Consider the following 14,569-nt stretch of genomic DNA (forward strand, 5'->3'; position numbering starts at 1 on the left):
TCGCTTCATATATAAGAGACAGTACTCTTGGATCTTGGTTCGATCAAGACACACCAACATAAGTTAATGTAGTATATCTTTTAAATTGTAATTTTTATAATTAAATTTAGTTTAAATATACTTTGTTTTTTTTTGCAACCTCCGGCTGTAGCAACCGTAATTAGGTTTTCTTGATCACGGATGCCTTTGTGATACAGATTAACTGAATTGGCCGGAAAACAAACTGACAGATTCTCACTCGTAACACTCCATAAGCGTTCTTTAAAATCCGGAGCCGAAATTTTAATGTGAATTTTTATCATTAAAAAATTCCTAAGACGAAACCGGAATTCGCTGAGGAAGTTAATTGGCTTCAGGAAAAGTCTTTATTTTATTTTTTATTTCCGCTACGTGCCGGATGAGCTGAAAGTGACCGAGTTGGTGAGAAACGAACCCGTCACTTGTAATCGATAGGCGTGTTAAAGTATGAATAATTTTCAAAACAAAATAGCTCGTGTTTTGTTAACAAATCACAAAGACCTAAAATCGAAATAAATACAAAAAATGACTAGAAAGATTACTAAAATTTAATGTAATTTTTTTGTTAATTTTTCTTTATTTTTTATATCGGAATATGATTGTCGAATTCTCATTGGATTAGTTAGACGAGGACTTAATTTTTTTTTCTTTTTTTTGTATCTTTTGTGTAGGATAAATGCTAAACATCAATGCTAAAGTTCGTCTCAAGACAGCGGACTGTGGGTTCGCGGCCGGATAGTGAAAAAACGGTAAACAATACATCAATGACGCTATAAGACAAGGACATATGAGTCGACTATTATCAAAGCCGGCAATGTGATTTTTGGACAATTATTGGTAAATCAGAAAAACGAATTATTGACTTTGTATTCCATTGGCAGTCACAAAACTCTTCTGAACGACGTCTTAGATAAATAACAGGTTAAGTATTAACCTTTATTTAATGCAGGTTTTGAACCGTATTCTTTAAAGGAGACGATTATATTCAAATCAATCTGTATTGACATATCAATAACATTTTTTGTCCAAATGCACAGATTGCCACCTTTGATAATAGACGACTCATATGCAAGTGTAACGGGTAGTTTTTGGTGATGTGCTTGGAGATGTGCCGCATCTGCGAATGCATCCTTACTGCCCAGACAATAAGACATCACTTCAAACAGATCGGGCATACATTGAAAACGCTTCTTAATATATTTTTTGGAGTTTAAACATCAATGGCCTAGACGTAAGTAGACAGTTGGGTTCATATGCAATGTATGTAATTTTACAGGCATTGTATATAACAATTACTGTGGTAAATATTGTAAAAAATAATTTAGACATAGTATATATACTTTCTATTTACAATTACTCCATAATAATATGTACTCGTACTAGAGACAGAATGAGATAAAAACGTTCTATTCTCGGTTAGAGCTTGATACCTTTATCTAAGGTATTTAGCGCCAGATATAAAAGAAATTAATATATTTGTAAACAAAAAAAAGCTGAATCGCCTTAATGATGTTTACAAGACAAGTTTGCATACAATGGACAGCGTTTGGATCGTTCGTATTCTGTACAATTCGTACAATAGCACCCGCTGGGCAGAAGATATTCCTTGTTCGTTTTTCCCAAATTTAGTTTACCGGATCTGAGTGCTGTTGAATCTTGCATATACTTCTTCTTCTTCCAGTGCCTCTTAAATCCTGAAGGTTGGCCGTTAGCTTCCTGTATTCATTTATGTCAGCAGCCAGCCGGAACAGCTGTTCGACGGAGGCAAACCGGTCCACTCGCGGATATTCCGGAGCCATGACTTCTTTCTTCGCCCAGCACGTCTCTTGCCGTCCACTTTGCCCCTTTGTCTTGCATGTACACTTTAATTAAAATCACGTACGCTGTTGGCACGTTTCAAACAAGTCCTTTAAACTCTAAGTCTTTTCTAGTATTTCAATATTCTGTAACTCAATGATTGATTTAGGGCTTGTTTACGTTTTTGTTTACCGCGGCTCTACCGATAAACAAGCTTAGCGTAAAAGTCAGTAATAAATAATCAAACACCTATTTTGACAGAAAATATAGTAGCTTTTTGTTTTTTTCGTATTTATATTATACAAAGAGATGAGAATGTGAATGTAATGGAAAAAATATGAGGTTCGAGGCTTAGATAAAGTTGTCTTGACTGGATTTTGTTGTGCTATTTCGGTAGCATTTGTCATTTTTATATTACACGACTATTGTTGTAATGCAGTATGTCATGTTTCTCGCATTTTGTTTGTTTATTCGTTTTTACCATATATATTTTTTATTGCTTAGATGGGTGGACAAGCTCACAGCCCACTTGGTGTTAAATGGTTACTGGAGCCCATAGACATCTACAACGTAAATGTGCCACCCACCTTGAGATATAAGCTCTATGGTCTCAAGTATAGTTACAGCGGCTGCCCTACCCTTCAAACTGAAAGATATTACTGTTTCACGACAGAAATAGGCAGGGCGATAGTACCTACCCGCGTGGACTCACAAGAGGTCCTACCACTAGGGCTAGCAAATTCTGTCAGGTTGATTCCGCGATCTCATTTACCCGTCCTGGCATAGCGGAATCGTTCATTTTGAGACATAACTCCACTCAACAAATCGCAAAACATTCTTACAAGTACGCAATTATAATACTTACCATTAAAAATCGAGTAATTTTTAATTTGGAATGTACCATTGTTCTATTAAATGTCCATATTCGACTTGTTTTTAAATGTCTTTAAAAGTTTCCCAACTATTTAAAAAAAAACACACATGCATCTACATATTTTGAATTTTTTTAAATGAAATTCATTTATAATGGGACGCGCAAAGCTATTGACTTTTTAACACCCGAGGCAAGAGACTAACAAACTGCGCTGCACATAGCGGGTGTTCGTTTTTTTATTGCTCAACTAAATCAATTTGCGTAGCTTGGCTTAGAAAATGTATATAGTGTTTTAAGCACGCTTTTATAAGGTTGAGTTTACAATTGTAAGGTTTGTTGCATAGATTATACACTTAATATATTTGAGATAGATGCGCAACTCTCATTTTTATTTTTGCTTTAGTTAGAGCCCAGGACAGCAGGCGTCGCTGCTGTCGATTATTAATCTCCCTACCCCCCACCAGGTGGCTTTTTTAGTAATTTTAATATTTTTTATAATTAACTCTCTTTATGAAAAAATCTTATCGTTTAGAATCGCTGAAATTCCCGGTAGTACTTATGAAATATTAAAGAACGTTTGATTGTGTTCAGCATTCTAATCGATAAGACCTTTTCATACAGAGAGAAAACAGTTTTTTTAAATAAAAAGCTGTAATTCTCTGTAAGCTATTTAATTTCCCTATATTACAAACAATTTACTGTTAAAAGATAGTATGAACGTACAATTGTATAAAATTTCGAATAACAATAACTCCTCTAGATTAATCCTACTAGAGTACTTAATAACATTAAATCGAAAGTTATCTAAAAGTTAATTAAGTCTAGATAATCAAATCATTCAATGTCACTTAAGTCATTTGTGCGAAATATAAACATGTCAGCTTTCCATTACAAACATAGTAGACAATTTGAATTAAATTTAATAAATTTGTTTCTTAACTATAGCAGTTCTTGCTTAAAGTTGATCGTGACAGATCATGGCCTTGTATGAAAATATTACATCTATAAACACTACCTATGCTTCGTCATACAATAATTGTCATTTATACTAGCATTGTAGAGATAATACACACACTAAAGTGAATACTAAATTATTCTTAGCATTCTTATAAACATTTAGAAATTTAAGAAACGATTAACCCACAATCATGTTCATAACATGTGACATTTTGTTCTGCACAAACGTTTTATTACATGATTTGAAAAACAAAAAATGTTTAAAAAATGTAATGATGATTTAAAGTACTCTTAAATATTGATAGTTTGTACTTAATGACGCTTATAGTAATCTTAGACATGATTACATTAGTTATACTTTTATTCCCTATCTAAATTATTTCTATTCTGACGTTTCTGATGCTTTAGCTTTGGTAATACTAGATGAAACAAACAGCAGATTGAAAGAAAATCATCTTAAAGTTAATTACATTCATTACAAACCATTAGTTTACATTTTGTTACAAAAGAAACTGGTGTTCGTTACATGCAAATGAATTATAAACATACACATGCAAACATAAAATGTAAATTTATCTTTTAATCCAAATTAAATGTACACTAATATTACATCTAAATAATAGAAAGGGTTTCGAAAATTTTTATTGCACTCAACAGCAGACGAGCACGCAACCCGGCCCATGATAAGTGGTCACCAGTGCTTATAAACTTCAGCAGTGCCATAGGGGTTGCTGTCTATCACTTAAGTTTTAATAAATTATTAATATACTCAGTCACAAGCATATTGATTTCACATAATGAAAATGTAAGAAACATAATCATGTTTGGGCATTTTCATTTATATCTGCTCATACAGAAAACACAACTTAGCAAATATATTCCACAGTTAATCTAAATAATTGCAAATAATGCTTTTAAAGACCGTTGACTTTTGATCATTAATTAAAATCATCTTCTCGTAGAATTTACAAAAGGTTATTTACAAAAATTTATATCAGTATTTTCATATATTACTAACTTACTAATTACAACTATTCAAACGTAATACTATAACTATAAGAACTAAACAACCTATTTTAAAACAAAATTGGCATCAATTTAGTTCTTATGAACTATTTCAATTATTAATTTATCAATTATAAACATATTTAAAAAAAATTAAGATCCCTTGAGAGTTCACGTTCCTTGCTAAATCAGTTTCTCTTCTGAAACGGAGAAACAAAGTATCTTAAGTATGTAACAAATATTGAAAAAATACGACCATGAAAAATTTAGTGTTAATGTAATCTTACTTACAAATTAATATATTACATAACACGTTCTGGTTCAAATATAGTGCATCAATCTTTTCATGTTTCAGACATTTTAGTGCTCCTTATAATTTTTCCATAAAATTTTGTCATTATCAAACCTTTGTCTACAAAAATAAAAACATTATTTTATATTGGGTAGAAGGATGAACGTGGTCACAGGCCACTTGGTGTAACTTAGTTATCAAACACCAGGAAACAAAACGTGAATGCCATCATCTAACTTTGGATGTGAGATCAATTGTGCTGTATTTTATTTAAACAGGAAAGCATGACTGATTGATCATTCCAAAAAACTAGTTCGGGCCCACTTGACAATAAGCATATAATACGCTGAGTTGCAAAACATAAATACTTCCACCCACTCGAGACAATTTTATTATCTGAGGTGTGTGTGTGATAGTACGAGACTTAATACCGACTGTTTTGATCAAAACTTAACATATATGATAGCTAGGCAGCAGAAATAGGAAGGACCATTAGTTGGTGCTAATTCATTTAATTATATTATGAATAATAATTCTGTTAGCAAATAATATACCGGGAAAATAGTGTAAACTCACCGTTATCAAGGCATCCGAAATAGCATTTCATTTTCGATCTTCGAGGCATGCTGATTTTTAATAATAAACATTCTGTAAGAAATGAAAATAGTTACACAGGCTTACGAAACGCTAACGAAGAAAAAAGTATTGGAGCCAAGTTATGTCTAAAGAGAATTCAAAACAGAGTTTCTCAATGTCTAATCGTCTAATATTCTCATAAAGCTAAAAGTTGCTCTAAATTAATACTACAACGTAAAATAACTCACACCAAGACCAAAAAAAAACGGTTTAAAAAATTAAATCGTTACGACATTTTGAAAACTTTTTTTTTTTTTTTGAGATTGTTTTACGGCCCTGGAATTTTGAAAACTTCAAAGCAGTGTTTCCACTTACGTTTTTTTAACACATTTTACCCTAGTTTCTTTTGAATTTACCCTAAAATTTCCTAGACAACTTTCATAAATCCTTTATATAGAAAGCGTAAATAAAATACAGAAAATAAACCACAGCATATTATTTAATGTAGGTATATATAATATAAACGCCCCCAGAAGATCATAGATCTATAGGATTAGAATTTTCAAGGAAGTCGACGCATTGCTTTTATATTCTTTTGCTGCATAACCTAACACTGTTCGGTTCTAAAATTGAGCAATTGTTTGCTGGCAAAGTTGGGAACTTTCTATGAAGCAAGCCGTTCAGGGTTTCATTAGAAAGCCTGTTTCTTTTGTCAGTTTTTAAATTTGAGAACACTGAATAATCTTTCCACCTCAGTCTTTGAAGAAGGAACTGCTAGCAAAAGTGAAATGACAATTACAAGGTTTTCGTAAATGAAATTACCATGATAATCTTTCATGGTACATGAAGTACCTGTATATTACAATACAAGTAAGTTCTGGTGACATCAACGAAAATAGGTAAATAAAAATTTGGCGGATTATACTTATTGGGATTCTGGGGAATCCCTAAGAAAAAGCAGTGGCTTAATCTATGATTTACTTTACTAGAGGGTTACTGTTGAATCAAACCTTTATAGTTTTTATACACAACTCTGTTTTATTCTTTTACTTGTCAACTTGACTTAATGTCATTCTCTCTCCAGAAAATAAAATGTTCATTGTTTTACTTTAATTATCGTTTATTTTAAAATTCACAACAGTTACTAGTATAGGCTTTGCTTTTTACCCCGAAATATCCTAAATCCTGGTATTTTTTAAATTGTCTTTATCATCCAAAATATCAGCTATTTTTCCCTAAAAAAGGGAGAATTCCCTAAAAGTGGAAGCACTGCTTCAAAGTACGCTACATTTTTTATTGAGTCAGAACTCATATCTGCCATCTAGTGAGTTTATTAGATCATTAATGCCTAAAAGTTACAAAAATGACGTCGCCACAGGAGTAAGATGACGCTAGTTGTATGTTATTTTCCTTTGTATGGGAGTTGCACCCCCCTGGTTTGTTGTAAAATAATTAAAACAAAATTTATCGTGTTAAAGTTAAGGCAATTTTCGTATTGCCAAATAGCAACACTGTTGGTGGTAGCAATGCCAGTAGTGGGGTCGTGAGATAATAAAAGAGGCGGTAGTCTGAAAAACTGGACAGAAATCAGTGTATTCGGTAGTGAGCTGATGTCTAAAGATTGTAAAAGTGGAGTTACAAATAAAGCAATACAGAATTAAGTAAACTACTGCAATCTGTGTATTATTTCCTGACTGTTGGAAGTGGAATTCTACACAATAGCTTATCATAATATAGTTTACTGTACCATCGGAATACGGAATATTTCAAAATTTCTATATATTTCAATATTTATTTATACATAGAGATATTTCAGATATCCTTGCAAAACACGTGAAAAGGATTAAGAAACGGAAACTCTGTTTCAATGAATTTAAAACGCTACTAAACATAACTAAACCTCAAAGCAGAGTTAATGCATAACAAACATGAACATGGCTAGATATTTGCTTCTACTTAAAAAGGGCTTTCATTCTGTGCTGTTTTATTTGTAACAAGTACTTGGTAGCTTTGACATTAAAGCGTGTCCTATTGGTGGCTATTTGCAAAGAGCTTTCGATTAGCTGAGATTCATTTAATTTCATTTAAGCTTCTTATCTATATTAGGTATCTATTATTTTAAAATTTTATTTTATTTTATTTTTTTATTGCTTAGGTTAGGTTAGGTTAGGACGAGCTCACGGCCCACTGATGTTCAGTGGTTGCCGGAGCCCATAGACATCTACAACGTAAATGCTGCCACCCACCTTAAGATATGAGTTCTAAGGTCACAGTTTTTAGAGTATAGTTTTACAATGTTAAAATGGCTAGACAATTTCACGGCTCACCTTGTGCTAAGTGATAATCAGAGCTCATAGACATGAACAGCGTAAATGCAGCCCGCCAACCAACTTGAGAAATGAGTTCTGTATAGAATTTTTCATTGGGACTGATGTTTAACCCGATTGATATTACTGATGCAGATCGTTTGACGATATCGAAATAAAGTAAATCAGTTCTTAGGGTCGATGCCGCCGATTATGTTTGGTGTTGCAGTCTCCATGATTACAGCACGGAGAGACATTTTTTTAGGATTGTGGGATAACGGGTGGCCCGGAGACCTTTCCACTTTCACCAGGACGAGAGAGAGATGGACGAGAGATGGGCGAGCTGAGGCTCAGCCAGGAACTCCAATCTCTGGAGACGGAGTCTCGCCGAGCTCATCGCCCATTAATCGGTAATAAGCCCGGTCCTAGTATGTACCTTATGTACTTAGAATATAACAGAATTTTTTTGTCGTATTCATTGTTGGAAATTAGTTGAAAGAATTTGTGATTCTATCACTGTCTCTATCTCTCTATATATATCCTATCTATTTATTTATGTGATGTTGGAAATTTGTGAATTTCTATCTCGTTCTGACGCGTTTAACTGTATGTACTTTTGTTGTATAAATTCAGGGCTGTCATAACAGTTAAAAAATAATAACTTAGTTTTTATATTGTTACTATAGCTACGTCTCAATTTGATGTACCCATTGTAGACACCCTGTATAAGAATTAATAATATGACGGTTTGCTAACCCTTCAAATATTTGTTGTTTCTTTCACCTACTCGAATTGGGTACCAATTCTGGTTATTATAATAAAGTTTTGAATTTAAATTATATTTTTCTATTTTTAGCCTATAGCTCAAACTAAGACCTGTTTAATTATTGACATTCACAACCAACCTTCATCTGTGAAATGTTCTTGGAATTAAGTTTTTTAGTTCGAATAAAGGATTTGATGCTAAATAAATTTTTCAGTACTTTATCTATTCATCGCTTGTGACGACTTGATTTTTGAATAAAGTTTAGATTTGAAGGGTTTGATTAGTGAAACGTTCGAGATTTATTTTACGGCTTTTGAATTAAAACTGCTCGAAGATTTTGAAAATTACGAATATGTGTTTTTTCTAAATAATATTTGGGGCTCGACGAATTTCCATGCCTTTTCTTCAAAAAACTTCTTTTCATTAGAAGGAAACAAAAAGATTAAAACTTTATGAAATACTATTGACGAACTATCATTTTCCTATCGTTGTTATGATCTTTTTGTACTTAAGAAACAGATAATGTTTCTTCTATTAAAATTTATAAAATGCAATCCAATTTTTATAGAATGTCTTCGATAATAACTTGCTCTAGTAAAAATATCAGTTTTCATTGTGTGGCCACGAAGAAGGCGTAAGGGAAAATATTTAATTTAATAGTCTTTATGTATGAAATACAAGCTTGATTACTTTGTCACAGATGACCGTAACATGCTATCCGGCTATGATTGGCTATCATCACTATCTGAGGCAATCTGTTATTTTATTTAAACCTGTGTCGCTGACAATTTTTTCTACGATATCCTGTTAAGCCACATAATATTCGAAACAAAGAATGAAATAATTAAAATCTTTAATAATAATCTTTAAAATGACAGTAGTTAACTTGCCATGAAAACTGATATTTTAGTTTTCAGATACCTTCCATTTACCAATGAAATTCTGTTTCATTTACAATTCATACAGTAAAAAAAAAACGGACCGCTATTTTCATAGCCACACTAACTACTAAGAGTCGAGCCGCAACCTAATATCTTAGTTACTACAGCCATGTCTGTATTAATACCCGCCCTCACTTCTAACCCGAGTTAACCCATATTCTATTTTATAGCTAAGGTTCGTGGCATTTGGATTTTTCTTTTGTTTATAAACATGGCGTTTGGATTTTTCTTTTGTTTATAAAGTAGTTTCTGCTTATATACTTGGTTCATAGCATTTCAATCGATTTTAACTGATTTGACTGGACTTTGAAAAGAGCTCATTAAGATGTCTAGACTAACAAGGTCTCCGAGTGCAACCGAAGACTGGTTCCTGCTTCGAATGTAGATCGGTCGTGTGTGCTGGACGCGGTAGTAAGGTGCTTCGGGTCGTGCGTGATGTCCAAACAGACCGGTCCTTGGTCTTCTCTTGTGGAATAGCCCTTTTATTTGGTCTGGTATGTTGCGGGACTAGAGACCACGTATCGGTAAGCGCAGCGTTGGGCGTCCCCTGTCCGGTGGACCGATGACTTGCGGCGATATGCTCGAGAAAATTGGATGTGGAAGGCGGGGGACCGTTCATTGTGGCGGACTATGGGAGAGGCCTACATCCATCCATCCAGAGTAGCGGAGAGATACAGGCTGATGATGATGCGGATCACCAATGCTAAGTGCACACTAGAAACGTTAAGTGATATTTGTAAATTTCCAATTTATTTGTCGCGCTATCAAAAATCATCCATAATCAATGAAACTTTTTTTTCTTTTTCTTAGGTGGGTGGACTAGCTCAGAGCTAGTGTTAAGTGGTTACCGGATGACCACGAAACAATAAGTGGAACAGGAATCTAGATTCCCACTTTTCTCCTCACAAAAGGAGAGGTATTGAAAAGTAAAATGGCGTTCAATCAGACACTGAGAAGTTATACTTTTCGATGACTTGACGATTGGAACATAACAAGAATAGACGTCAATGAAATAATTATTAAAACCAGAGGTCCCGCAGTAGTCGAAATTCAACTATAATTAATTGGAATTGTAAGTTTGTACACTATTATGATTGTATTTTATACTTCTATAATCACAAATTTCGCCAAGACTACACTATAAAAAATATTAACAAAGACAAACAATATTTAATCTATTCTCAATTTGACAACAGACGCCAAGAACAAAAGTTTCGCAATAAATAGTAAGCATGCTTGTGTGCGTCAAACACAGGGTATGTAGTGTGTGTAATGTTTTCTTGATTGATTTAATGTATCTTTTATGAATTATTTTAAAAAAATATTGGCATTGTGCACTTCTTCTCTGTATTCTCTATCAGTGTAGAAAATTTCATATTCCTCCGTCCGCACAATTTTCGTAAAAAGGGGTACAAAGTTTTCGCTTCACGTATTAATATATAGATAATAATAATTGTGATCGCTAAAAGCAAACAATGAAATTGTCAAAGTTAGAACGATGGTCTAAAAAACGCCTTCAAATACATCTGCGCTCTAATGGACCATTCGAAATAAGTGAATAGCTTTTTATATGCATCGTAAACTTAGAGAGAAAATGACCGAGCTTTAAAGTTATAGGAAAGCTTCGAAAAGTTTCGTTGAGTTTCCAAAGTATGAAAGGAAATAGCTTTTATTGGATTTTAATACACTCTGATGATGGTTTGGCCGTAAACTCAGTTGCTTGAATAATGTCGTTACCTTCAAATCTGAGATCGTTTTTTCAATGAAATATCATGGGAAGCTTACAATTAACTTGTAACAAGATAGGTACCTCCTATTCTTGTCGTGAAGCAGTCATGCTTTCTACCTTTGATGGTGGGACAACTGCCATAAAAAGCAATAAAAAATAAATAAAAAATGTGAGCCGTCACGGGACGCCTGGCAGATGTGAAACATCGACATTATTTTGTAAAAGTAATATGCAGAAAAGAACAGATTGTTATAGAAACTAAATATGTCATAATGATAAAATAAAATATTACGAAAAAATAATTTGTTTTCAAGTAAAACACAAGCTATGTGTACTGTATTAAACAACACTGTATACACTACGGAGTATACACTATAGGTATCCGAGATCAGTGTCGCGAGAGAGATGGCTTAACGCCGAATCGAGTGGTAGAGAATCGCACAGTCAATTGCGCATGGCGACGCGTCGCCACACCGTACACACTACTGCATATAGACCGTATATATATACCATCATATAGCATGGCATGCGTCGCCACGTCAGAAATCGGTTTTACGTACGGCTATAGATGTTTCACATCAAAAAAAGTTAGGTAGTAGCCATCGTGATGCTCATGATCAATAACCATCGACAAATTGGTGGTAGTTGAACTTATTTACTTATCTATCTATTTATCAAGGATAATAAAATGTGAAATCCTTTATCCCAAATACTAATGTTATAATACAATGACGTACGTTTTTTTCATTGTAGTTTCAAATTCGTAGTCTTATTGTATATCCTTCTGACTAGAATCTACTAACAGGTCGGGATAGAGCAAAAAGCTTAAAAGCTCTATAATATAGAGTTTAACTAGTTTTATCAAATAAGCTTAACACCGTCGACCAATTTTGGTCTGCCAAAGCTTTGAAAGCGCTTAAGCGGAATTTTGGTTAGTTGTTCAAACACAGAGCTTTGCCGCATCCTGCATTTAACGGGTTTTAAAATTTTAAAAGCACTTTATTTTTCTTGTGCTTTTCTAATTATCAAAAGTTACTTCTATGTTTCGTTTTAAATTAAGCGAGCAGATGAAAGAAAGGACTTAAATGTAATTACCTCAAATTTCATTGCCAATTTCACCAACCATCAATTTGCTCAATGCGGATCTATAGCAAGACAGGAAGACTATTCTTAAATATTTCTTGCTTTAAATTGATGGTACATGTACCACTTAAGTACTACACAAAATTGCTGTGCGCTTAAGTTTCCGTTATCGTAATAATTTAACATACTGAGCATCAGCGAATAAGAAGTGGCACTAGTGTTTGGCCGCGCCTAGACAGTAAAAATGGATGAAACAGTTTTATGACACGGATTTATCGGGAATGCTGGAATTCTAAACGGGAATTTCAAGGTGGGTGGCGCATTTATGTTTTAGATGTCTATAAGCTCCAGTAACCACTTAACACCAGGTGGGCTATGAGCTCGCCCACCAATCTAAGAAATAAAAAAATGCCGCCATGGAAATCAAGCAATTACGTGGAAATCTTAATCTCATTACAATAAGGTCTATTCTACGAAAGGTATTTTGAATGTGCTGTAGAAATTGCCAGGACAGTGTGGTGTGGGTTCACAACACGTCATACCATTAATGGCATGATGATAATTAGTTTTTCTCTAGCAAATATTCCATGAACTCCACGATTGTCAAATTTAGCAGCCCATTAATTAACCATGTGTCTTTTCTATGTACTGCTCTCGCAAATAGAATCCCTTAAAATCTGTGCTTGCTTAAGTAATTATTTAGGTCATGTCGTTTTCTGGCAAAGTCATGGTTAATGCTGTTGTTTTACGAGTTACGGAGCGTGTGGGCTGCGAGGAACCGAATTAGTTCAGTCGGGTTTTGTTTGGTCAAAGATTTTTATGGGCCCTCCAAGTTTTGATTAATGCTTCCAAGTTTGGTTGTTGATTGGTGTTCTTCGAGTACCCTCTTTCATGGGTACATGAGTGATGCGGTTATTTTGATACGTCAGGTGTTTGACGAATATGGCAATAAATAAGTAGATAGATTGGCCTAAAAATGGAACAGATAATGGATAGGACTTAAGTTGAGGAAAACACAAGCAATTCATTACGAAATAATACTATTATATGATCTTTTCTAATAAACATTTTGAACCAATAGTTTTCATGAGGACTTATGTGCTTATAGGCTAGCATAATTATGTGTACTAGGCTGCACTAAAAGTATCGGGAATGGAATATTTCCACTGTTCCTGTCATATTAAAATCTTTTTAATTGAAAACTCCTTGGTTTTAAAAATCGAATACCATTTATTTATTTAAAAAAATATTCTCGGTCTTGTCACGAGGTTTTGTCAAACTTGTTTAGTCGTTGAGAAAATGGAATTGACTCGAGAAAATTCAAGAGCGATGATTTATTATGACTTTCGAAGTGGTTTAACACAAAAACAGTGTGTTGACCGGATGATTTCTGCATTTGGTGATGAAGCCCCATCCAAAAACACAATTTATCGCTGGTTTGCTGAGTTTCAACGTGGACGTGTCAAGCTCAGTGATGATCCCCGTCAAGGTCGTCCAAAAACTGCAGTCACCCAAGAAAACGTTGATGCTGTGCGTAAGCTGATTGAGGAAGATCGACATGTGACATACCGCGAAATTCAGGCAACTTTAGAAATTGGCATGAGTCAAATACAAATAATCTTGCATGAACAATTAGGTGTAAAAAAGTTATTTTCCCGATGGATACCGCATTCGCTCTGTGAAGAGCAAAAAGCGGCTCGCGTTACTTGGTGCGTCAGAACTCTCGAAATATTCCACGCAGGATCCTCAAATGCTGTATACAACATTGTATCAGGTGACGAATCCTGGATATACGCGTACGAACCCGAAAAAAAAACCAGTCACGAGTTTGGGTGTTCGAAAATGAGTTAAAGCCAACAAAAATTGTTCGTTCACGGAGTGTTGCAAAAAAAATGGTGGCCACGTTTGTCTCTAAAACCGGCCATGTCACGACTATTCCTCTTGAGGGACAAAGAACGGTTAATGCAGAATGGTATGCTAGCATTTGTTTGCCACAGGTCGTTTCTGAACTCCGTAAAGAGAACTGCAACCGCCGCATCATCCTCCATCACGACAATGCGAGTTCTCACACCGCGCACAGAACAAAAGAGTTTTTAGAGCAAGAAAACATAGAATTATTAGACCATCCGCCGTACAGCCCCGACCTAAGCCCTAATGATTTCTATACTTTCCCTAAAATAAAGAATAAATTTCGTGGACAGAGATTTTCATCACCTGAAGAAGCT

At 34.3% G+C, this 14,569-nt stretch overlaps 1 long non-coding RNA gene across 1 annotated transcript; it reads right to left on the reverse strand.

The window, feature by feature from the left end:
• Nucleotides 1-3,344: 3,344 nt before the first annotated feature.
• On the reverse strand, nt 3,345-5,079 carry LOC149502856 (uncharacterized). The gene is made up of 2 exons (XR_016323264.1): nt 4,943-5,079; nt 3,345-4,851 (listed from the first exon to the last, which is right to left on the reverse strand). It is a non-coding gene; the product is annotated as an uncharacterized LOC149502856 (long non-coding RNA).
• Nucleotides 5,080-14,569: the final 9,490 nt, after the last annotated feature.

Source organism: Bombyx mandarina, chromosome 06 (assembly GCF_030267445.1).
Source record: "Bombyx mandarina strain Sakado chromosome 06, ASM3026744v2".
In the NCBI taxonomy this organism is placed as follows: Eukaryota; Metazoa; Arthropoda; class Insecta; order Lepidoptera; family Bombycidae; genus Bombyx; species Bombyx mandarina.